The following is a 27,282-nucleotide window of genomic DNA, read 5'->3' as shown; positions in this document are numbered from 1 at the left end:
GATCAGACATCTCACCTTCTTAATTGCATCTTGACGACCTTGGTGGTGCAGTGGTAAAGTGCTTGCCTCTGAACCGTGAGGTCCCGGGTTCGATCCGCGGTCGGGTCACGTTTGAAAATGATATTTTTCTGATTGACTGATATTGGTCTTGGGTGTTTATCTATAAAGTTATGTATTTGTTATTAAATATATACTATTTTTGAGTTAGTATTCTATAACACAAGTCTCAAACTTACTTTGGGGCTAGCTCAATCTGTGTGATTTGTCCTTATATATTTATTTATTTATTATTTACCTTGCCCAGACTCTTGCACGCTTGCAACGCACACAGAATGCGTTAATCGTGGTCCACCATTGGTGCTGTTATAGTTTCTCAATAGTCCAATTAGTGATGTCGACACGAAGAATTCTTTAGTTGGTTTCCAGGCGCCTTTGTTTTTTTTACCTGTTCTTTGTACAAAGTTCGAGTATGCTCGAGTTGCATTAAAAGTCAACAGGGTTCAAGTATTTCTTGCAAGTTGAAAAATTTAAATACTGTCTGATACTGCACTTGTTAAGTATTAGTTGTACAATAGAAAGAAATAAATCATTTATTTGGCAAAACACATAAAATCCAAACATTAAATCTTATGCGTAACAATATAATGTTATGACAGCTGAAAATGCGACCAGCTCAGACAACACCAGCTCAGCAAGGTCTCTGTAAATGTCACAAAACGTGTAGCAATTATGCTCATCACTGTTTTTCTGCGTACGTCAAAGTTGTACAAAACTATATAATTTTAAATAGTATAGCATCTAACATAGATAATATATCAACATTTTCCCTTAACGGCTGTCTATGAGACATCACGTAATAAAACATTATAAGAAAATTAACTTAATTTTGCTATCAACAAAAAAACCGGAAGTGCCGGCAGAAGTGAAAACTTGAATATTAACGTTGTGCATTTTGGACATCTTACGAATTTTCGATCAGGGTCACGTGTCCTGACGCTAGTATAACATTTTTTACCCATCACAAAAAGTGCACAACGCCGCTAAAGAAGTGTTCACTTCAAAAATAACATACTTTTCTGTAAATAAATAATCCGAATTTTAAATATTATTTAAATGAAGAAGCTCCAAACAATATATTCAAACTATAACCGATCTATAACATTACAGCCCACGTAAAGATGCTCTCTAATCATTCACACTAATTAATTTTGGTCATATAGACCCATTAACATTTTATACGACTTTCTAAGAGCGTGGGTTTAACGACTCGCTTTATGGGTTTTCTTGAAATGAGTAAACATATGGTTAAAGGCGTTTTTGTATTGTCACAGCCATACTAATATTATAAATGTGAAAGTGTGTTTGTTTGTCCTTCTGTAACGTCAAAACGGAGCATTAGAAGGCGATTTTTGGTGTGGAGTTAGGGCATGCATTTCGAAGTTGGGGAGCTGGAGAGTGACATAGGATAGTAGTCGAGGTAAACAGCTGGTGTAATATAAGACTAGTGGCCTGTCACGGCTTCGCATGTGGAAAACCATAATAATAAATAGCCTATGTTACCCCTGAAGGTGAATCGATTTTGATGCCAATTAGCACAGAGAGAGACGAATCTTTCTCTTTGCTAATTGGCATCACAATCGGTTCAGTATTTTTGAGTTTATTCGTTACAAGCAAAAAACAAGAATACAAATCTTTTTTTTATATAATAATGGTAGGGACATATCATTTATTTGCACTAAACAATTATGGTGTGAGTCGTAAATCTAAATTTACAACAAACAATATTCGTATATTAACAGCTAGCTTTTGTTTAAAGTATCCGTAAAAGCAACAGACACCATACTGTATACTGATCGATTGACCTTGCAAACTTTAGCGGTTGCAAAACAGTCTCAAATTCTCTCGAGTCCACGAAACGAGTCAAGAATCGTGCCCAAAAAAAGACAATTTTTCAACGTCCAGTCCGTCACATGGATGGACTCAAAAGGCTGTCGAACTCGTCGATTAGATGTGACGAGTTGACACTAGTCGATAATTTGAACCAATCAGGGCGCAGTCAGGACAGTGGCGCTCAAACTTCTGAAGAAAAATTCATAAAAAAGCCATTAGGGCCTCTGTGATAGCTAGATCTCGTTTTAATCCGTAACCTGTTTTTTATACAAAAATACATTGGTAATTATCAAATTATTTTTTCGATTCAAAAAGTTCATTACTTCAGTACTAATGCAAAACGTAGTACGTACGTACGTAGTAACATAAAATAGTAAAGTTTGAATTCGTATCATCAGTTTGGCTGATGGCAAATTCAAAATCAATATCAAATCATTTATTCAGAAATTAGGCTTCACAGGCACTTTTTCATGTCATATTCTAAATTAAATGATGTTTACCAAAGCTACAAACTACTAGCATTTCGGAACGACCACTACTGATAAGAAATGCCGAAAGAAACTCATTCCAACAGTGTTGGTCCCTATTATGCCAGAAGGGCTTACCATTGGCAGCCACAAATGAAGCCAATGAGGTAGTTCTTTTTTGGAAGGACATGATTTGTCTTCTCACTTACATAAAAAATATTTAAACAAAAGTAGATTTATTTTAGGAATTTTTATTTATTTTAGGAATTGTTACTGTTTGAGAACCGCTTGCGAGGGACAATCCAATTGACGTGAGCATTCTTCAACATTCGAAATCAGTGTATGACAATTGTCACTCGTCTTTTTAAGTGGCAGTCACTCATTCTTATCTGTCATCTTAATGTATGTTTGTTTGTTTGTTTTTTTTTGTTAAAGTAATTTCTAATTTTACATGGTTACCGTAAGATGAATTAAGTAGTATATGACCATCTGCTATTGATTTAACTAATATTTTTAGACACAAATAGTGGCGTGATTTCCACCCTGCACTAGATGCATCTCTATCCATATTAAACCCTCATTTGCATCTCCTCAGGCGAATGAAGAATAAGAATAGCCTTGACAGCTGATAGGCAATTACAGCATTTTCAAAATGATTGACTATATACAGGTGGCCGGTCGTAAAACCACAGCATTTTTTTAAATTATACAATTATTTTTACGCGAAACCCATGCCTGATTGACGTCACTTGAGTATGGATATGCTACAGTTACCCGTCAGCTGGCAAGGTTAATATCCCTTAATCGCCTCGTACGACATCCACGGAGAAAAATGAAGTGGTACGATTCTAGCGCTTTAATATTCTAATATTATAATTTCGTTATTAGATATTGTTTCATTCCATGTAATGTGTATATAGAAGATAAATTATACAATTATTTTTACGCGAAACCCATGCCTGATTGACGTCACTTGAGTATGGATATGCTACAGTTACCCGTCAGCTGGCAAGGTTAATATCCCTTAATCGCCTCGTACGACATCCACGGAGAAAAATGAAGTGGTACGATTCTAGCGCTTTAATATTCTAATATTATAATTTCGTTATTAGATATTGTTTCATTCCATGTAATGTGTATATAGAAGCGGTGGTGGTGTAATGGTTAAGACGCCCACCTGCGGATCGAAAGATCCCAGTTCGAATCCTACTCGTACCACATGAGTTTGTATACCAATCTGACTCATGTATAGTATTTTTCATCGTCCACCACTTGCTTCCGGTGAAGGAAAACATCGTGAGGAAATCTGCACACTGGTTGATTATTATTAACTTGTGTGTGAAATGGAGAAGGCAATGGTAAACCACTCCATTAATAATACCAAGGAAGTTGTTGTGTGTGTTTCATTCCACGTAATGACCACGACCCTCAGCCATGACGAATACGACAATGAAGAAAAGAAGTCGCTTGCCTCTTCATCTTTGAAACTACGCAACGAATTTCGATACGATTCTTTTAAATGTATAGATTGATTTAGGTTTATAATTTATTATGGTTTAACCCGAGCGAATCCGGGACGAGCCACTTGTGATAGAATAAACATGATTATAGGTCGCTCTAGGAAACTTATATGACCTTAATTTTGTTAATTGACGTCTTTGGAGAAAAGGCTGCGGTGGAGTTTGTTGCTCCGCTTCTTCCTCACCTGCGGTTTGGAAGTCGTGAGTAGACTATATTTTAAGTAATTTGACGTCAAAAACTAAATACATATGTTAGGACAAATCACACAGATCGAGCTAGCCCCAAAGTAAGTTCGAGACTTGTTTTATGAGATACTAACTCAACGATACTATATTTTATAACAAACACATATATAGATATGCAAGACATATATACATATATAAGTATCCAAGACCCGGGCCAATCAGAAAAATACCATTTTCCATCATGACCCGACCGGGGATCCCCGGGACCTCTCGGTTCAGAGGCAAGCACTTTACCACTGCGCCACCGAGATCGTCATATTAACTGAAAAATATCATCCTAAATTGAACGAAACGAGATATGAAGTGGATACACGGCTACGGTTAGGATATATTCCTTAGACGTGTCTTTATTTCTTTTTTAAATGTGAAAGACAGAAGATAATGGAGCAGAAAGAGAAAAGAAATCGGAACTTCACGCATAGAAACAATAGGTTGATAGGAGTAGCGTCTTTAACAAAGTTTGAAGACAATTTACTACAGTTCCTACTCGGGCTAAATTGGATTATTGTCTCCTTAATGTAGAATCTTACTGTTGGCTTGCGCTCTGAGTTATGAGAGACACGCTTTTTCTACCATGCCCTTATTTGCAAGTTAAAGTTTTTTTATATAACACAATAAAATTGTAGAGTTGGAATCAATGGAAATTAGAAAAAATATTGCCTAAGAACAAAATATTTTGAAGATAAAGGAACCTTATGTTATGTGTCGTCTTCAAATCCAAAAATCAAAGAATATACAACTTTGATTCATCTGAATATTAATTCTGCTTTTGACACAGAAACATCAAGAAACAATGATAGAAGATTTTATTTATATTAGACACATTGATATAGCTATATATTTTTGAGCCGAATGTTTGTAACTTGCGACACTGAAGGGAGTTTGATCCGAAGGAATCTCCGAGACAATCTTTAAGGGGCTCCGTAATTCTTGAGTAATAAACATTCTTACTGCGGCATTGGTGCTTCTTTAACTAGCTTTTGCTTCTGACTTTGCTCTCATGGGAATTTTGGGATCTTCTCTGTTTTTCGAATAATAATATATTTAGGAAATATATAGATAAATCTGTTTTTTAAATTGTTTATTTCTGATAATTTATTTTTTAAAAAAGATAAAAAATATATATGTCAGATTTTTTCAAAAGCTTTTAACATATGAACTCACCTAATGTGAAAACTTGTATTTGATATTTAAAAAGCCAAAAATAATAATAAATTCTATATCTATATAATATAATGACAAATATATTTTCGAGTTGAAATTTTCGATCAATTCAATCGATGTGAAAAGAGTGACATCACGGGGTGACTACAGTTCACAGTTAAAAAAATGTAGATAGTTTCAAATGAATATATGTATAAAACTAAATAATGTTAAACCCATTTTAATAAAAATTGCGTTGATAAGCAAGTGAATGATAAAAAATGTAAGCTTTTTAAAATGCAGATCATTCCCCATTCATTAGTTTAGAGCGGTAATTAGATTAAGTGAATGAATGAATTTGCAAGTCATTCGTTCAGTGATTTTGATAAATAAAAATGGGTACGGCTTCCTTTGTTCTTCCGGACCCGTTTTGTTTTTATTTAGATTTTGCTGGTCTTTTCCAAATTCAAATTATTTATTCAGAAATTAGACCTTCACAGGCACTTCTTCACGACAAATTTTATGTTAAAATGTAGTTTCTCAAAAAGCTACAAATATTATGTTATAGTAGCTTTCACCCGCGACTTCGCCCGTGTCAAATTTGGTAATATCACGCCTTTTAATAAACGCGACAGCGATTTTTCTTCTGAGTTATTTATTTAATTTGTTACAAAGATCGTGTTTACCAATTTTCAGCTTTTTATCTTGAAAATTGTTTTAAGTCTCATTCTTTCACCCCCCTTTTGAAGGGGTTGAGGGTTAATTTTCAGAAAAATCTTTAACACGTATTCATTAATTTATTGTAAACAACTAAAATTCAAATTTTCAAGTCACTAACATCAACGGCATCGAACTTTCGTATACTTAAAAGGTTTTCACTCCTTTTGTGGTAGAATTTCCAAAAATCCTCTTCCAAAAAGCTTCCTACGCCCAGTAGTTTCGGCTGTACGTTGTCTGTTTGTCAGTCAGTCAGTTAGTCACTCAGTAACGGAAGAGTTTTATATAATATTGATTACGTTTTCGTACTGTCTCTCTCTTTGAGCGCGCGTCTTTTTGTATTCTTGGCTGGAACCGATAGTAATAATGGAAAAAGATCGTATACTATAGATACGATGTTTTTCCAAAACAACAAATGAAGTACACATAAATTACATGGTCAAAGTATACGTAAATTTATTATGATTGTAAACGCAGATTCACCCCTGTTTAGATTATATGAACGGCGAGCGAAACCGCGATGAAGAATAGGGCGTACACTCTTCAATAATTTTAATTGATTGAGCTGTCGAATGCAAGAATTTTTCTAATAAGAAGGGAAGCTTCGGGAATTAGCTCTTTGAAACAAACAAAAAATGTTCACTCTATTATATTTTTAATAATTTTATTTTTGTTTGTTGAAACAAAAATAAATGTCAAAATTCATTCATCCATTCTAGTTTTAATAATAATGTGTCTAATTATTACTAACATTAGTACATAAGACTTTACTCACAACTCTGGCTATGTAATTTAAATGTGTCTGAAATAAAAAAATATATTATTATTATCAAAAGCTATCGTTTCTGCGACTTCGCTCGCGTGGACTTCACACCTACCTTATTTCCTTTGTCGTATTTTTAATATAAGTAACCGAAATTTTGAGAAGTTTGTATGTCTGGGCTTTTCTAGGTTCCTTCCTCAGCCGTTGACCGTCGGAGCCCAGGGTTTGCTTTCCTAATATTTTGTTTCTATTTCGCACGGTTGTTGGCATCTCTATTTGTCAGACCAGATTGGCATGCATAATCATCCTTGGCGACATCAAGCCAGCACTTCTTTGGATTTGCCCCTTCTGTCAGGGCCAGGCGGGAGCGGCATAGCCAGACATTTGTTCCCTACGTAATTCGTAATTTTTGAAGTTTGTGTGCACACATCAATTAATCTAAATCAGTTAAAAAATTTAGACAATGTTTCTATTCACCTCATCATATTCGCACCATTGCGCAAATGACCCTAATGACTTTACAAACTAAATATTTTAAGCGTGTTACTCACAAAATGGTTTAGACATGTTTTTGATATAAATCTATTTTTTACGTTACCTCACTACAAACTCTTAACAAGACACCGTGTTGTTCAGAATTACGACACAAGTCATAATTAAACAGCGAACATTATTTTGTTTCGAACAAAACACATTAACCTCCTTTTGCGTCGTCGGTTACTCCAGGGAGTAATATACCAGTAATAAAATAAAGCGTAGTCATTCATAATACAACACCCAGGTCGTAGATGTTGTATAGTAATAGAGGTGCAATTATGGAAAACGGCGCGGCTAGAGTTATCCACCAATTTGTGAGGTCACATTCAACTTTCCATTCAACTTCGATACAATAATTTCAGCTTAATCGGTTGAAGATATCTTCTTCAAAATTGTATTTACCAATACATACATACATCGCAAGTTAAATAAAATCTTGTAAAATAGAGCTCCTGGCTGAAATCTTATTGACAACGTAAGAATTTCTAGTGTAATTTTAAACTTTCGCGTTGCATAATTATATACTAAAGAACAGGTATTAAACGCGCACATCAATAATGAAACATGTTTGTGGCGTGGTCCCGCCCTAGAATAGGACCACTCCATATTCTCCCGTGGATATCGTACGAGGCGAAATAAGCAACAATAGCGTTCTGAAGGAAGGTTGATGAGAGACAGGCGCCAATCATAGCCAAATCTTCCAAATTTATTGTTTTTCTTTTACCCTGGGCTTTGTGGCGTCACAGCTCTGAACACAACCGGAATTACGCGAAGATGAGAGAGAGATAATAATCGAACAATGTTACATCTTGTACAAATTAGATTGTCGCTGAAAACATATATATTTTGTGTACGTTTGTTACACTTTCACGCGACATCTACTGAACGTATTGTAATGAATTTTGGTGCACGGAAATATAATCTGGAATAACACATAGGCACTTTTATCCCACGGGAGCGAAGCCCCGGGGCGTAGCTAGTAATCGATATTCTAACTTCTTGTCATCTATTTCTATTTACGCCAACGACGCAAACCCAGCCAAGAATTTGGAGCACATTGATTGAATTAGATTGTAGTTTTTTTTAAGTGTTATTTGACGGTTGAAATCTAGTATGACAGCAATAAAAAAAATGTCGAAGCCACAATTACGTCTCATCATCCTCTCTCTCTCATATGCGCGTGTACTGTTACATTCCCGGCTGTGGCGTCCCGAAGTGACCGAATATAAAGTAACTTTTCAAATTTTGAACTTAATGTTTCGTCTGAGATTTTACAACTGGCCGGCTGCCTGGCAAGCCCTCTTTGGGAATGCTATCATTGCGTATTAGCAACCTATCACGGAAAGAAGTGGTGGTATGGGCTGATAGGCGGTAACTTGTCACATAAATATTTGCAATCATAAAAATTATTAAACACCGTAGAAAATTATCTAGGCACCACCTAATCTTTAATTCATTACATTTACATTCATCGAAAAGACTTGCTCTCAGATCATTCGAAATTACTTAATTAATTTAACCCCAAATTAATTACCAGTTAGAAAAGATACCTTTGAAATGAGGTCGTAATCAAATACTCTCAAATTTAATTAAACCCTATCGCACAGTTAGGCAAGTGCCGGCAAACGGAATGCCAAAATAACCGTGCAATTTGACAATGTCCCAGACAGCCATCTTGGAAAAGGCTTGCTAAGGTCATGTGCACATTTAACGGAGTCTGTATATTATTTACTGGTTTAGCTTATTAATTTTTCACGGGAACAGTTATTTTTCCGGTAAGAAAGATACCCTATGTCCTTCTCTGTACTTCAAACTACATGTATGCAAAATTTCAGTGAGAATGTTGAGTACATAGAGCGTAAAGAGGTAATAAATAAACTTACTTTCGCATTTATAATATTAGTTAGGATTTTCTGTCCTGCTAAGAAAATGAAAAATTGGTCAAATAAAATGACGCGAGAGAGACTCGCGCCATTTTATTTGACCACCAATCAGTTTGTTCACAGACTAATCTAAGATTAATTTCTATTTATTCTTCTTTATTATCTGAGCGTTTACCCGGTTCTTCCATTGAGCGGCAGAGCCCAAAGTCCGGTTTCCTATTTCTTCGTCTGTGTTCTAATATGTAGTGGACATATTAGAACAGAGATGAAGAGACATGAAAGTTTTAGGTGAAAAAAAATCCATCCGGTTAATTATAGTACAGTGTGAGATAGGCCTTATACATTCAAATATCGCATGTCGACGCCCCGTGACTTTGTACCCGTTTGCCGAGTTGAGTTTTTTATGCAAAATTTAAGGGTTGGAGATGACTCTCGGTGATACATTATCGCTATATTTTTCTCACCCATACTCAACTGTTACGAAAAGATGGTAATTTCTATAGCTATGTTTTCTTTCTGTAAACATTTTTAATACAAATTTCGTAAGCGCATAAACATTCAACTTTCCATTCAACTTCGATACAATAATTTCAGCTTAATCGGTTTAAGATATCTGCTTCAAAATTGAGATGCAAGATTCCTACCAAACAAACCTATTTACCAATACATGCATACATCGCAAAATGAATAAAATCTTGTAAAATAGAGCTCCTGGCTGAAATCTTATCGACAACGTAATGATTTCTAGTGTATGACTACTTTTAAAATTTCGCGTTGCATAATTATATACTAAAGAACAGGTATTAAACGCGCACATACCTTTTTTATTTCACAGACGTTTCGGAACTTTGCATGTGTCTGGGAAATAAAAAAGGTATGTGCGCGTTTAATACCTGTTCTTTTGTATATTAATTCTAGTGCATGATTCCCCAAATAAAGTGCAACCTTTTTCATTCCTTGTAGCTCCATCCCTCGCCAAAACGACACTGCCGGTCTGTATATAGTGTCAACCTAATGCCAGATCACGCTGTAGCCGAACCCAGACACATACCGACGCGAATGCGTGAACATTGCGTGGTTGGTAGGAGTAATTTTATTTACCGCAACGAAAAACCAGCAATGTTTACCTTTTCCGTCATAGTTCGGCTGTTCGACGATAGTGTGGAGCCGGCATGACGTTCTATCGTTGTATATCGCCATTTACATCCAACATAGTAACCCGCCGCGAGACGGTGTAACCCACTAAATTTGAGTTTTCGCAGGGGATTTTTTATTATGTCAAAAACATAAACATTTATGAGGTCGATGTAAGGTGGTGTTTGCGTCAAGCCATATCAAATTTTAAGGTAGGCAGTTTCGCTTTTCTAACGCTATAATGATATTGGTAATTCTGTTTATATATTTTTTTTTCAGTTTCGCAACGTGTATCGAGTGTATAAAGAGTTTATTACTGAATATATTAATTTTATTGTATTGGTTTCGCCATGATTATTAAAATTAAAAGGGTTATATTTAATTGTAGATTTTACTCTACATATCAGATTTCATAAATAGTAAAGGAACATAAAATTATTATAATATTAAAGTTATGCTATTTTTCTGTTTGTGTGTTTGTAACAGTCAAATTAACGATCGATTTATCGGTCTAAACACACGCATTTTCGAATGTGTAACTACTATCAGTTAGTGATTGGTATGTGATATGAATTTAGCATAAACTCTCATATTGAAATACAAAGTTGAAATACAAAGTCGTGAAAAAGTCTCATAAAAATAAGTGTATACATTTCAAATGAAGGACAGAGACGGCACGATTGATGACAACCCTTTATCTCAATTTGCGGGTATTTATAAACATTACTGAGATGAGTTTTTTAATGGGTCAATTTGCTAAATCTTGATAAAAATCTGCTCAGGACAAAGTGAAACTTTTGATTTAAAAAGATTCACTTATACAGTAATCAAGTGGAAACTTGATTGATTTTTGTAATAGTTAAGTTACATTTTATTGTTTTTTATTACTTAGGTCTTTATACTTATGGGGACAGAGCTGAGAATTACGAAACTCGAAAACCACGATTAAATTTGTGACATGTAATGACTACGCTTTTTTGGGAAGCTTTTGTATTTTTCCCGCAAATAGTTTCGCACATTTCGACCCAACGATAGCAATAATCAATACAGGCCACAAAACGTACGGAACCTACAGAGCCGTAATGCAGGGTCCAGTGATGGCCTATAGAATTGCAAAACCCAATCCCAAGGTTCAAGCGTAACGTGCGGGACTCACCGAGACGTAAAAAATATGTTTTTAAAATATTATAAATTTAATAAGAAAAATTCAGTCAGGCGTTGCAGTTGGTGTTGCAGGCTGTGGTGACCACTTACCATCAGATGGGCCGCATCATATTTGGTAATTTAAAAAATACGAAAAGCTTCATGAAAAATTGATTTTAGATTGATGAATAAAGTTACCTAATCAAAATATATATATACGCATACCCGTATATTTAAATATTTACTCGACTTGAGTAAAGTCAGTTTTTAGTTTAATTTAACAATGAATTAAGTTACATGTTCGAAATTTGAATTGAATTATGTCAATATTTTTAACAGCAAATTAAGAAAATTGATATTTCCGATGAAAATTGCATGCGAGCATTATATATTGCACAGCATGCAATATATAACGCTCGAATTAATAATCTTTCCCTCTCTAATTTGAGCCTTTACCCGTTCCTTCCTCAGCCGTTGAGCGTTGTAGCACAGGATCCTCTTTCCTACTTTTGAATTAATAATGTTATAACAATATCTAGCTAAAATAACCGTCAAATAACTATTTAGTAGTAACAAAATTGTTTCTAAACACATTTATATTCGAACAGAATTGTATTAGGGTCGTATTGTGCCACAACTCAACTCCCTAACGGGTACTAACCCTCTTGAATTTGGTCGTTTTGACCACACTAGTGTTTTTATGCCACCTGACCGTTGCATTAAAGTGTTATTTGTGGATTAACGGTACTAATAACTGTTTAGTTGCATTGCGTTGATGGGTAATTAGTTTTGTAAGGTAATAAATAAAAGCATTTCTGTTACACCATCGATTTTGCAATTAGATTTAAATTTTTGTTTGCGCCTAGAAAACCTTATTAAACTAAAAGTATAGCAATAAATTAAGGAGGTAAAAATTTAAAAGAACTTGTGTCTGAAAGCAACAAATGATGTAGTGTTACGTGTTTCATATTTCATGGTATCTCCTCTGGTCAGCTCAATCTCTTATTAAAAGTATTTCGTTTGGTTAATTATATTATCTAATTTTTTTTTATATCAGGACTCGATCCTAATCATAATATGTTTCCGTTTAAACTTATGTGTAATCTTCAGTTTAGCCGTAACACTTTTATAATGTCATGTCTAACAAGTATTGCAAGCATTGCGTTTTTATGCCGTGGTAATAGGATTGAAATTGCAATGAATCGGAGTTGTTTGATGTACTGTTGACTGTACTTGTGAACATGAAAGTAATGTTGGCAGAACAACTTTTAATTTTAAGTAAAATAAATAAATTAGAAACAATTCTAATTATACTGATAACTATTGCTCTCGAAAATAAAGCGTGGTTATTGATAATTTCATTGTAAACCAGAATTTAGTATCGAAATTAACTGGATACGGCCGACAATTGACCGACAGATTAACACGTTATTTAGGATTTGGTGAGATTTAACTGATTACGTATGTGGCGCGCGGCGCAGTAACGAGTTATGTGCGGTCAGTGAAAATCTAAACTAAACCATTAAAAATTAGTTAAACCGGTATATATTGTACTAAATTTATCCTTAATTGTTACTTGTTTAGGTAATTACGAAAATTATAGACGTGATAGGGCTGAATAGAGGGCTGAATATCCCGTCGCACAGAGAATCAGCATCGCCATACGAGGCAATGCTGCCAGCCTTCTGGACGCATTTTTTTTTGTTTACCCAGGGGAATGCTTGTTACGCACTGAGTGTGTGACTCCTGGGCCGCTAGTCGGCCCAGCCTACCCACTAAACCCCTGGGGCGTTTTGACGCTGCTTAGGTCGCTAGGCATTTCACCGCGACGCCCTTTCGGCCTTTCGGCCCCGACCTGGGCGGGCAGCAAGCACAAGTGCTAACCACCCGCCCCTTACGCCACGCGAGCGTGGCGCGGACCATCAAGCCCACTCCGCACATCAGTCAGAAAGCTGACGGGGGGAGCGGGCATCACCGACCACTGGTCCTGAAGGGACCAGCGGTCACAACACACATAGGACACACACAACAAAATCCTGGGTGCCACAGGGCACCCAAGTTTGCCTCTGTACGGGCGCAAGAGGTGATAGGCTGGTGACACCCACACATTGCGCCCGATACAGAGGCAGCCACCCTTCGGCCGCAGAGGACAGGGGGATCGTCGAGAGACATACCGACTCTCCTCTTCCCCTGCGGCCCCACCGCACCGTGTTCAGCGCCACGGCCGCGCTGTGGTCGCGGAGGACAAAACCCCGCGACCCCACCTCTGATCCCCTCTAGTTTCCACATCCAAAGGCTGGTGGCGGGTCACCAGCCAATGGCAGTACTACCGAGGGGACCGTCCACCAGGCCCAGAGCACCCACCAAAGTTTCTGGCCTTGGGTTCCTCTTGGTTCACCGGGGTGGCTGGTTGTGTCAGACCAGCCCCCCCGGTTACTAAGCCCCACCATCGCGACAAGATGGGAACCCGTCGGTGGGGTTCTGGGCGCATTACCTCAAGGCATTGATTTGCCGGGACGGACGTTTTTGTAAATATTAAAGTATGTACATCCAAACGTGTAAAGTATGTCTGTCTGTTCCGCTTTCACGGCTAAACCGATGGACTGATTTTGATGAGAGTTCAAAGGCTGCTTTTTCGAATATCAACCTCTAAAAGACTTTACTATACTTGGCGGTTGAAAGTTTGAATGAAAGTCATATCTGTTCCGCTTTTGCTAAGTTCATGCGGGCGAAGCCGCAGGCAAAAACTAGTACTTATATATTTACACGAATACCAGCCTAGTATAATATTATAATTCGTTAGTTTTAATTTATGTCTATCCAGAAATCCTTCGGGGGGAAAGTTACGCGGAAAATAATTAGATAAACAAATCCTCAGTCTAAAAACATAAATGTTTGTTTGCTATACAAAATTAACAATATAATTGGAAAAACAAAGTAACTTCTTGAATTTAGCATTCGGACTTGGAAACTTGTTTGACAATTCAATCTACGCATGCTAATTTATTTCAGCGGATGGGGGCATGGGCTTCCCCCCTCCCCCTCCCAGGAACCCCTACTTGGGGCAAAATAAGGGATGGGCAATGGTCGGATGAAAACGTGTATCTTTCCGGAAAAGTCCAACTTCTTCGTAACGGTTTATATTATCCTGGTCTTCGTAATTTCTACTGTGTTCGATTATATTCAAATCGGCTAAAGGCATCTGACTTTCACGACTACCTACCGACATCCAATTGCAAGTAGTCGCAAACACACTAGTGAACTAAACTGACAACCAGTGTGTAAGTTTCCTTACGATGTTTTCCTTCAACGAGGCAAGTGGTGGTCATTAAAAACTACTGTGCATGAGTCAGATTGGTATATTATCTCACGTGGAAATTTGGATTAGTTAAAACGTGATGAGGCAATAAACAAACTTACTTTATCATATATATTAGTTAGGATTAATTTGGTCAGCTGAGATTCTACTCTACATGACAATAAAGTCTCAAAAAGTACTGCACGGAATTTCACGCCGTTTTCATCCATAGATAGATCCATCATCATCCATAGATATGATTTCTGAGGAAGGTTTAGGTGTATAGTTTATTTAATTTATTGTTCTTACCCGAGCGAAGCCGAGATGGACTACTAAAGAATAAAAATATTATCGCATTCTGAAAATTCTGGCATGAAAAATGTGCTCTCAATAGTATCTGAAATATTAGTTCAAATTTCATCCCTAAACCAAGTCAAAATCTGGGCAATTTGGAAAAAGTCCTATGTTGATCCATTTCAAAAATACTCGCGAAAATTTTCAGAAGTGGGATACTCCGAAATTATTTGTATTAAGGAAGATTTGATGATTTACTGCGAAAATTGGACACAATTTGTCTTCAGGAAAAATTGGCTTAGCAAATATTCATTCGTCTGAGAAATTTCGTTTACTTACCGTTTTATTGCTTGGGTGTAATGTCCGTTAGGGCGTTTGTCCGCGGCGTTCCTCTGAAAATTCGTCTCGTTCACATGAGCGGTTTTTCAACGCCCGTTAAAAATACGTTACAATGGATTATTTGAGTATCCTTTGTAACTCATTCGTTGACACGTCAGCAATTTGTTAACATATGTTTTAAATCGCGTTGGCACTGCGTAGAATATTTAATGTCACTTTACTCCGAGACACGCTAATGTCTATGATAATGCATAATTATGATAACAATGACCTGATGTTGCACCCAGGATCGGCTCCCGACGAAGGAACTCCTCGATGGCTTAGAGCATGGACATAATATTTTGTCACACATTAAGTTGAATGCAACAAGATCTCTTCGAGGACAATAAAAACTAGTGCCAAAAAATGATATTTTCGTAAGAGTGATTTATATTTAACTAGCTGAGGCCCGGGACTTCGCTCCCGTGGGAATTTCGGGATAAAAAGTACCTTATGTGTTTAATATTAGTTGGATTGTAATTTGTTCAGATACCTAATATTTGGATTATTAAGGATATTATCAAGTTTGGAAAGAAAAACAAAGAACATATTGATAACAAAGAAGATTGTAAAATGTTAATAAATATTTTTGATATAAATTCTAATTATCGTGTTATTTTTTGTTTCAGGTAAGATCCTGAATAACTAAGAATCCAGTCTGTTGGTATTGTATCATCATCATCAGCCATTTAAACGTCCCCACTGCTGGAGCACAGGCTTTCCTTAGGGATGGATAAGGATTATGGACCATGACCCACCACGCGGACCCATTTAATTCAGCCTACAAGCAGACAAAATTTTGATGTGGTTGCAGTTTTACAACCGGTCGCTCTGCCTGACGTAAACCCTTCTTGGGAATGCTGTTGTTACCTATCAGTTTCCTAGACGGTGTCCCTTGGTCGCCTCTTACGAAATCCAAGGTAGGAAATGTAGTGGTCCTATTCTAGGGTGCAACCACAAACGCTGAAATTGGAAAATGGAATTTACAGCTAAATTTTGTCCTGTTTAATTATTACCATATTTTTAAGTATCATTCTTAGAAAATTTTCAGGATTCAACGATCGCACACTCTTCTAAATCTTTAAAAACATTTCATACTTATGTTGTAGTACTCTGTAACAACCTAAGCGTGCCCTAACGCCTCTCTTGGCCCCTCTGGGCCCCACTAGAGGGCCCCTGAAGACGTCTGAGTACTCTCCTAGGGCCCTCCGAAGTGCATACTGTCAATGAACATGTGTTGTGCTCAAGTACCTCGTTTAGACGTATTGGAGCGTAAGACAGACATATTGACATGTTGCAGATTGAGGGATATTTGTTTGAAGGTATTTGTGAATGTTTTCTTGTGCGAATGAACTTCATTATTTTCCCAATTATTATAAATGTTCAACTCACATTTCACGTTAACGGAAAACCACAATCGAAAAAAATAAAACGAATGTATCGATCGAGAATTTCGATTGGGAATATCCTTAAAAAAATCAGAAAATCGTTGAAATGAAACTTCCGTTGCGTGTGTAATCGAGCTCCTGGAATCTTTCTATCGCAGCAGGTAAGACCACTACCGCATTGATCAGTCGTAAAACAATAGAATATCTATTAATATAACTTGACGGCTTTAGCTCTAAATCCAGTATAGATTCATACATTCGCTTCACAAATAAATAATAAAAATAAATAAATATATAAGAACAAATCGCACAGATTGAGCTAGCTCCAAAGTAAGTTCGAAACTTGTGTTATGGGATACTAACTCAACGGTACTATATTTTATAACAAATACATATATAGATAATAATCCAAGACCCGGGCCAATCAGAAAAAGATCATTTTCCATCATGACCCGACCCGGATCGAACCCGGGACCTCTCGGTTCAAAGGCAAGCACTTTACCACTGCGCCACCGAGGTCGTCCTCACATACCATGCCCACAACGATGTACATATGAATAGCTCCGGAATCGAACACAAATATCGAAGTCGTCGTCATTCAAGCTGGCCTCTGGTGTTGCCGCTCGATAGTCAACTATCGATTGTGTTTCGATTGATTATCGATAATTTTGAGAAAAGCAATAGTATCGATAGTATGGCCTTTTTCGATTGAAACTATCGATTGTAAAACTATCGATAGTTCGGCAACACTACTGACCACTGACTATTAGTTTTGTTTACTGAACAGAATGAAGGGCAAAAACTTATAAAAATACATAGCCATCTATTTATTAAAATTAACTCCGTGATAAAATTTAGATTAGAAGAAAATAAAGATAACTGTCCACTCCGTAATTATCTAGGTAAATATATGTAGGTAGTTAAAAACGATTTAAACATAAATATTCAAGATTCGGTATACAAGATACGTCGTATACTAAAAATAAATACAAGACCCAAAAAGATATTAAAAAATATATAATTGAAGGAAGTATGCGTCGTTTTGAATACCTAGTATTTAGTCCAGTGTAAACATTTCAGTTATGTCAATAAAAAACTAAGAAATGGTTTATTTTCATCACACGATTAATGTTCGCAGAGCACGCGACACGCCCGCGACTAAACGCAGACAAAGTCGGCATTCACACTTGCGACAAATAAAACGCAACCAATTCGAACATCAATCGACAATGGTCATTGTTTTTTGCTCAAGTATTTTAATGTGAATCGTTAATGTTTTATTTTTTTAAGTTATCTGGTATTCTTAAATGTTGTATCAAAATCGGGAATACACTTTATATTCCCAGTTATATATGTCGCATGTTTTTGACGCTTTAGATAGACATTAAACCATTTACAGAAGAAACTTAAGTCATAACTAGGTATTCAACCATAAATAAGCACAAAGTCGAACTTATCGCAAAAGCAATTTCTTTCACCAGTGTTGGGGAGTAGCAGAAGCAGTATAGTAAGACGTCATTATCACGCGCTTAACTGATCAAATTACTTTTTCAAAACGCAAATGCCTCAACACTATAAATCAACAGGATATGTCGTAAAGATCAATTTTCTTTGACACATATGGGAAATTTAATATAACTGATTGTATGGATCATGAAACAAGTTAAGAAATCAAAATGTTTTCAGTAATGTGTATCTACAATACAATTCCTTCCCTAGAACAGTAATAGATTATGGATTATAGCTCCAACATCACTCTTATTTGTATCAAATAACAAATCTTCCAGCAGTCTTTAGCGAGAAAATAGCTGACGACGCGACCCGCCGACATGTATGCTATAAATTGCCGCGCGTTATTTATGTTTGCCACTTTTTGTTTCGTCGCAACTGTCTTTTGTTTGCGCGCGTAAAGTTAATTATAAATTAATATTGATTATTGGATGTGCCTTTTTTTTTATTTTGTTTTCAGTTATTTTGTCATTGATTTATTATTATTGCACAAAATAATCTGTTTTAGAGTGGATAAATAACGTATTTTATTCTACTTCCACATTCGGCTTATATTAAATTTAAAAAAATGTGTGTATGGAGGATATTTTTAATCTTAAAACTATGAGAGTGAGGTTTTGCCTTGAAGCCTAGTTGGTTGCCTAGTAGTAATCTCAATCCTAATTAATGTTTTAAATGCGAAAGTATGTTTATTTGTTACCTCTTCACGCTTTATCTACTCAACCAATCTTCTCGACCAATTTTGCATACATGTAGTTTGAAGTACGCAGAAGGAAGGTACATTCCATCATGGAAATAACTGCTCCCTATACTCAGTGGAAACAACACGCGGGCGGAGCCGCGCGCTAAAGCCAGTTACTCATAATTTACATATTTTTCGTTTATGATTTTTCAGTTGCACCGCCATATTGAATTTACCAGTTTAATATTTCCAAATTACAAGAGCGTACTAAAAAATTATTATTTCTGTGCTTAATTAATACAAAAGCATCAAAACAAACAGACTAACTGATTACTGCATCATAAAACATAACTTAATCGTGACTTATACTAACCAACAGACGCACTCTAACTAAGCATCAGTTGCACCAGTCAACTTTGACGTTAACATTAACCTAGATACCGTCGCTGCATAGACAAAATGGCGTACGTTGCGTTGTTCTGGTTAAAGTTAACGTCACAGTTGTCTGGTGAAACCCGCTCTTAGTAACTTCCAGTCGTCTAAACTGTCAATATAAATAAGACGATGGTAAATAGAACTTGGATTTGATAAATCTTTCATACAAAAGACTATAAATCGCAACTATATATGCCGAATTATTGGTTATCTAAAATTCAATCGGTCCCGATACAAAATGACCGGGTAAACCGGAATTTACCCGGGTGAAATCCGTGTTTGACAAATAGTTGCGGGCAGACACTGATGGACGTATAAAGTTGACGCTTTAAGGTATGATTCCACTGTGGCGACTTTATTGACCGAGCGAGCGAAGCGTGGTCTACAAAATCAACTTGGGACAAAAATATTTTTTTTGTATGTATGTAGCTTTTGTATCGTTGTTCTGATTTTGATGAAATTTAAAAAGTGTGTGTAACTAGTTTATAGTTATTAAAATATTCACAATTTTGTAAAAGTCTATTGTGTTCGAGAGATCTAGGTTATTTGTAGAAATACAGAGACACAAGAAAGTTAGTGCGTAAGCGGCAATGGATCGGTACTTTAAAATTCAAGTTTAAATAGGTTGCGGCTTCGGTATGCTATTTAGGAGATGCGCGAGTCATTGTTTGCTACAAGATACTTTATTGGAGGATATTCGGAGGATATTGGAGATATTTTTCACCCTCCCAAATAGCGGCAGTGAATAGGAATATTTTATTTTTATTTTTTTTGCACTGGCTCACAATCATAATATGTTTCAGTATACCATTTGACCATGTACTTTATTGTGTACTTACATTGTTATATTACTGATAAAAAAATATACATAAATTTATATTTAAAAAATGGTAAGCCCTTCTGCGATAATAGGGACCAACACTGTTTGAATGAGTTTCTTTCGGCATTTCTTCTCAGCAGTGATCGTTCCGAAATGCTAGTAGTTTGTAGCTTTGGTAAACATCATTTAATTTATAATATGACGTGAAAAAGTGCCTGTGAAGGCCTAATTTCTGAATAAATGATTTGATATTGATTTTGATACAAAAATTGTAAAATAACGGAACATTTTTAGTAAAAATACTAGCGCGCCATTGCCCGCAGCTTCGCCCGTGTAAATTTCCCACGGTAACATTTAATTTCCGGGATGAAAGGCACTTTATGTCCTCCATATTTCAAGCTATATGTATTGCAACATTACAAGAAGATTGATTGAGTTAGATGGAGCGTGAAGAGTTGACTGATGATTTAAATGGTATTAAGTCAACGTATGAATATTTTAATAATTACGCGGGTAACCACGTGGCACAGCTAGCTTGATAAAAAATTAGCAGATTCACTTTCACATCTATACATATATTAAACTGTATGTGGGCTGTCTGTACATAGGAGATATGGAATAAAAATGATTATGGGGCATCTTACGGGATTAATAGAAGCCAAAACATTTTTTTTTTAAAGAATTTTTGACTATCTATCTGTTTGTATGCAACGCACGCAAAAAGTACCGAATTGAATTTGATGCAGTTTTCATCTAATCCGGTATAGGTTTCATAGCGATATGCGCTGCTTAGAACCCAAGATATTGACAATAGTAAATTGAGAGCGGACGCAGGAAATAAATGCGGGCGAAGTCGCGGGCGAAGCCGCGGGCGTAGTTTATAATAGGATTCGCATCTCCCTTGAAAAAATTCCCCACATTTTCAATATCCAAGTCCACGCTTCAGCAAGTCACAAGTGCGAAGGTTCTCGAAAGGATTTAATCCAACATTCGGATCATAGCATTTAGTCTAAGAAGTCACCTACGTTTAGGGTTACCACGTCTCGGGATTCGTCGTGAGATTTCAAGGTTTTCAGACCAATTCTCTTGATAGTGGACGGACTTGGGAAAAATCGCGAAAGTTCAGTTTTCCAGTTTTGAAAAAAAAAAAGATCAAAGTTTTAATATCACTAGTTGTGCCTCGCGAACTTAGCACCTCGCGAACACAATATTTTTTTACAATATTGTGAATATTCCAAAAACGACTTAACGGATTAAAAATTCCATTGACCTTTTAAATTTAATCTAAATTAGACCAACGGTTCGAAAGTTATCGCGTTATAAACATCATAAATAGATAAAAAAATGTATTTTTACCTCAAATTGATTTGTAGACCTCGCTCGCTTCGCACACAAATAAGTAAAAAAAATATCCTAATGTTAGGAATGTGAAAGTACATTGATTTTAAAAAAATCTCATATTACAACAAAATCTCAGCAGAGAAAAATCTCAGGACTTAATTTCTCATTTGGTAACCCTACATATGCTATCCAAAAATAGGCCGCCCTTTAAAGGTCGTATCGTATTGTGTTTTTAATTGGGCCCTTATAGGCTAGTGGCCCCTAGTAAGGGTTTTTATCAAACCTTTCAAGGTGCATACATTTCATTTTATCAGCCGTTTCATCATCCATTCAAACCAAAAAACATCTAAACCCATTCAGCCGTTACAAAATATATAAATGTGAAACATCTCACATATTCACCAATCGAGACCATACAAACAAAACGACCAAACGCAAGCCGCATTCTGAATTTCCCCGGAATTGCAAGTAATGGTGTGTTTCCACTGGACCTTCATTTTTCGACCAAGAAATACATACATACATTCTGTCTTTTTAACCCCCAACGCAAAAAGTATCTGTGTATCTATCTGTGGCGTCGTAGCTCCCAAACGGATGAACCGATTTTCGTTTTGTTTATTTTGTGTCATAGATAATTTTATCCCGAGTGTTATTAGACACGTTTCATGAAAATTGGTTCAGCCGTTCAAAAGTTGTAGCGAAATGAATATTGAAATTAGTGGTTTTTTAAATTTGTCTAACAAATAATTATCTTGTAATGTGTTGGTAAAATTCAATAAATCCCATTTCTGTTCTAAATCTATTAATTTTATGAAATGATATCTTTTTCTCATCTTCGCATGGTATCTTAATGCATTCAGGGCTGTGATGCCGCAAAGCCCAATCAACGTAGAAAATAAATCTAAACATTCTGATTCGGCTGTAATTAGGGCGCCTGTAATTGACGTTAACCTTACATGGGGCCTATTAGTTGCCTAGTGGTCCTATAGAACCAGACCAGACTTAACCTAGGATCAGTTATTGACGCCAAAAAATAATAATTCAAAACTGACCTTTTTGCCAATTTTCGAAGCATAGGTAAAGGTGAATTATATGAATTAGGATCTAAAAGACATTTTTTTGAGTCGAACCGTGAAAGATCCAACGGGTATAAAATTTTCGAATTTCACCAAATTTTACACTTAATTTCACCTCGCCCCGTCTGGATACTCTCGATGCATGTTTTCCCAGTTGCATTGGTGAAAAATGTGCAAGCTAAACATGTCGGTTGTCGGAAATACGTGTTTGAACTTGTTCTGCTACCTTTTAAATGCAAAATTCTCGACTTTTACAGATTAATTGTACATTTCACTAAGTTCAAATGATCTTTTACTGCTTCCAAATACAACTCTATAGTATCGAAGATCGAGAGCTCCCGGGTTCGAATCCGACTCGTGTCGTACCTCGTGTTTTCGCCTTTCTTTTTTTCTTTCGAAAAAGATAACTTCTTGATGTGGTAGAAAAACTGTGGCCAAATTCGTAAGCGAAAAAGTGTTTACTCTATCCGTATGTTTACTACAATCTAAATCATGTTTACAGCCCGGGCATGTTCAGAACAATTAAGTTATTGAGTGCAAGTACCTCGTTACCTATACGACATCGTAAAGCCGATGAAATATATTTCAATCGTTAGCAAACGTAATATAAAGTCATACTATGAAGTGGAATTTTGTATCTTACAGAAGTGTCGCTTTTTAAATGATTCATTCAGAATTCGAATTCAAATTAAAATTTGACAATTCTTTGTTTAACTTGTGAAAAAAATAAAAAATCACTTTATTGCCCAAACCTAGTAGTTACATAGTTTAACATAACATAATTCGGCTTGGGGCAAAAATATTTTTTTGTATATATGTATGTTTGTAACGCGATAACTTTCGAACCGTTGCTCCGATTTTGATGAAATTTAAAAGGTATGTAAGATATGCCAATAGAATTTTTAAGTTCGTGGGGCATCAAAATCGGTTCAGTCGTTTTTGAAATATTAACAATTTTATAAAAACTCATCTAAATCATCAATCGTCATCATCGCAGCGAACAACTAGTATTTATTTCAGTTTGAGAGACATTTATTTATACACTTTGTAATTAACAAGGTGACAAAGGAATGTCTCAGTTTCTGTTATCGTCAACAATGATGTGTTGAGACAACGCTGATTATCAGACACCCTTGTCCCTGAGATATATGCGGGTTAAAGAAGTCAATTAACAAAATGTGGGTCTTATTCGAACCTGGGACCATTTACAGGCGGACATTTTATCCACATGATCACCACAGTTACAAGTTGCAGAAACGACGATGACTTTAACTGGCGCGCCGCTGACGTTGACGAAAATGACAAAATGGCGTATAAAGCACGTTTTTCTGCACACGTTAAAGTCAACGTCAAAGTTTGACGGTGCAACCCACCCGAAGGAATTGGTTGAATTCAAAAATTTTTGATTCCTAATTCTCTCTGTCTCAATTAAATTTTTCTGTTTTTGCAATAAATAAATGTTAATATATTAGGCCAAATCACACAGATTGAGCCTCGAAGTAAGTTCCAGACTTGTGTTATGGGATACTAACTCAACGATACTATATTTTATAACAAATACATATATATAGATAAACATCCAAGACCCGGGCCAATCAGAAAAATATCATTTTCCATCAAGACCCGAACGGGGATCGAACCCGGGACCTCTCGGAGGCAAGCACTTTACCGCTGCGCCACCGAGGTCGTCTATAAATGTACTTCCAATTTTCTCTGATTGATAGTTTTTATTCAGAACGAAAATTAATTTGTTCCCAAAGAAGTTCCAATTAAAAAGTTTGCGAAACTTTGAATTCATCAGAGAAATGTTTTTGGATATTTATTTAATAAGAAGTGCTTATTGCCAAGATAATTTACCATGGGAATACCATACCAATGAAGTCTACGATGTTAAAACGTATTTAATATGTATTTTATGATTAGTTTTAGCATGTTCTCAAAAAACGTTATAGATTTTTTAAGGGCTTCAAACCTGTTTTGCTCGTAACTATATATATAATACTAGCTGCGTCCCGGGGCTTCGCTCTCGTGGGAATTTCGATGAAAAAGTACCCTATTTGTTAATCCAGGTTATATTCTAACCTTGTACCAAATTTCATAACAATCCGTCCAGTAGATTTTGCGTGAAAGAATGACAAACATACATCTTCACAAACTTTATTTTCTATTAATAGGATATTAATATCGCTTTATATTAATACTTTAAAAAGAACTTGTTATACTAAAGTTATTTCTAAGCTGTGTGGCGATCATAAAATTGACCAATGCACGTCCATCAAAAGGTACATCTTAATGGATCCTAGAATTATTTGGTATAATGATTATTTTGGATACGGCATTTTATAATATTTACACCTTTAAAACTAATAATTAAGCCGATATAAATTCTTGTTGAAAACCTGGATCATATACAACTTTTTTAAATTTTTTTAACTCTAGTCTTGTGTTTTTGTTGCTCTACACACGACACGAGAAATATTTAAAAAAAACAGTGTGGTTGGCAACGGACGGCCCCAGACAGAAATCTGTGGAGGACAGATTGAGAGACGTTTGCCCAGCAGTGGGACACTTAAACAGGCTATATAAAAAATAAATGTCTCGTTTCGAATTGAATGAAACAAAAAGCTAATTTACCATATAAGGAATGATTTAATTAAAGCGCTGGTAGTGCAATGGCTCGCCTGTGATTCAAAGGTCTCAGATTCGTATCCTACTCGTGCCATACGAGTTTGTATACCAATCTTACTCATACATAGTAGTTTTTATAGACCACTTGTTTCCAGTGAAGGAAAACATCGTGAAGAAACCAGCACACTGGTGGACAGTTTAGTTCATTAGTTTGTATGCGACTACCTACAACTGGCGGTAAGTAGTTGTAAAAAGTCATGTCAGATGCCTTTAGGCGACTTCAATAAAATCTGACACCAGTGTTAGCAATAACACAATCGATATGATGATGATTTAAATTACACTATATTGTAAGGAATTCCGTTTCATTTGATACATTGAAATCTAGATACAACAGATCGAAATTAAACTTATAACCTCTGGGAATCTTTCCTGCATGAATGATTATGTAATTTATAAGATGCTATACAAAAAATTAATTACCATTGACCATTCGTTTTTAATTTTATGATTTCCTCTTTTGATGCGTTTTTTATGACATTGTCTTGGCAAATTACAATTGTATAATATACCATATCCGCCCACTTAATCACTTTCATACATCCGAACCCATCATAGAGAATTCGATACGCTACTAATGGAGGTTGCAACATCACCTGTTAACTCCATTGTCCTAACTGTCGTACACATAAGGTTCATTATTGTTTGATAAGGTCATTCACATCACTACAGCTCCCCGCTTTTTGTATGTGTTAAATTTGCAAGGATATTAACACGCGATAAGTTTTGAGGTTAGAAATCGTGACCGCGAAAGAATTGTGTTTTCATAAATATGTATAGTATATATAATATATATTTTATGTGTTGAAAACAAAAATATATATATGGGTTTTGTATGACAGTGTCAAATGTTGGAGTAACAATAAATTTGTTATACTTTAATGAGAATAAATGATACTAAATGTTACTATAGATAAATTAAAGTAATGTTTGATTATATATTTGTTATTATACATTTTATTTTCTACACTTACAATTAACCTTCTTCTTATATATGAGCTATGCTCTTGTCGGTGGAGTATACGCCACGGATCTCTATCCTCGTCTTTGCTTTTAAGGTCTCGACACGACAGGACCCTGCCTTCTCTTGCAGTTGCTCGCATAACTCTTCCTCGGTCTCCCTGGACCTCTTCTTCCTGTCACCTTTCCTTCAAAAATAGTTTAATAAGGCGTCGTGTCGTATCAAGTGGCCAATCATTCTTCCCTTTCTATTTTCTATTTCTGTCAGCAGTCTTCTCTTTTCGTTTACCATTTCCAGCACTTCCTCATTGCTTTTTCTCTCCGTCCAGCTTATTTTTTCCATCATTCTCCAGCACCACATTTGAAAAGCGATTACAATTAACCTATTGTCATAAAATTTTAAAATGTATGTCTGTCTCAAGTTGCTTTTATTTAATCGTTTTACCGGTTACGTAATGGGAAAACAGGGTGATGTCGCGAACAGAATCTAGTGAAACATAGATATTTATTTATTTATTTTAACATGTTCAAGGAGAACCAACAGCTTGTATTCTTAAAAACTAGATATATATAAATGGATTACAAGAAGCCAATTATAAGTTCCCGCTGGTAATTACAGAAATACTTAGATAAAAACGAATTTAGGGCATCATGCAACGTCGTAGTAGATTAATATCTACCTTGTTAGTTTATATTAATGAAATAATATATTATGTTTTATTTCGATATAAGAGTTACCTTACTATCCTAACTATATACTTGAAATGATACATAGTTTGAGGACATAGGGTAACTTTAGTCCCGAAAAAATAATTGTTTTAAAATTTACATGAGCGAAGCCGCTCCTCCTGCACTCCTGAACTCCTGCTGTGCAATAATCCGCATATCACGTCACACTAGCTATAACACGTGAAAAGAAAGAAATAAACAAAATAACAAAAGAATATAACTTTTATTTTTTATATTTTTT

At 35.8% G+C, this 27,282-nt stretch overlaps 1 protein-coding gene and 1 long non-coding RNA gene across 5 annotated transcripts in view; both read left to right on the top strand.

The window, feature by feature from the left end:
• The window catches only part of LOC128680260 (uncharacterized protein), a 533,151-nt gene that overhangs the window by 262,074 nt on the left and 243,795 nt on the right, over positions 1–27,282 (top strand). The gene's annotated exons all lie outside the window — the stretch shown is intronic.
• Positions 1–27,282, top strand: part of LOC128680270 (uncharacterized) — an 84,594-nt gene that overhangs the window by 42,020 nt on the left and 15,292 nt on the right. The window contains exon 4 of one of the 2 annotated variants that reach the window (XR_008405838.2): positions 16,043–16,333. The exons of the other annotated variant lie outside the window; for it this stretch is intronic. This is a non-coding gene — a long non-coding RNA (uncharacterized LOC128680270). The remainder of the gene's footprint in view (positions 1–16,042; positions 16,334–27,282) is intronic. 2 annotated transcript variants of the gene reach the window in all.

This window comes from Plodia interpunctella, chromosome 23 (genome assembly GCF_027563975.2).
Source record: "Plodia interpunctella isolate USDA-ARS_2022_Savannah chromosome 23, ilPloInte3.2, whole genome shotgun sequence".
NCBI classification, from domain to species: domain Eukaryota; kingdom Metazoa; phylum Arthropoda; class Insecta; order Lepidoptera; family Pyralidae; genus Plodia; species Plodia interpunctella.
This window is presented reverse-complemented; position numbering and strand designations above follow the sequence as displayed.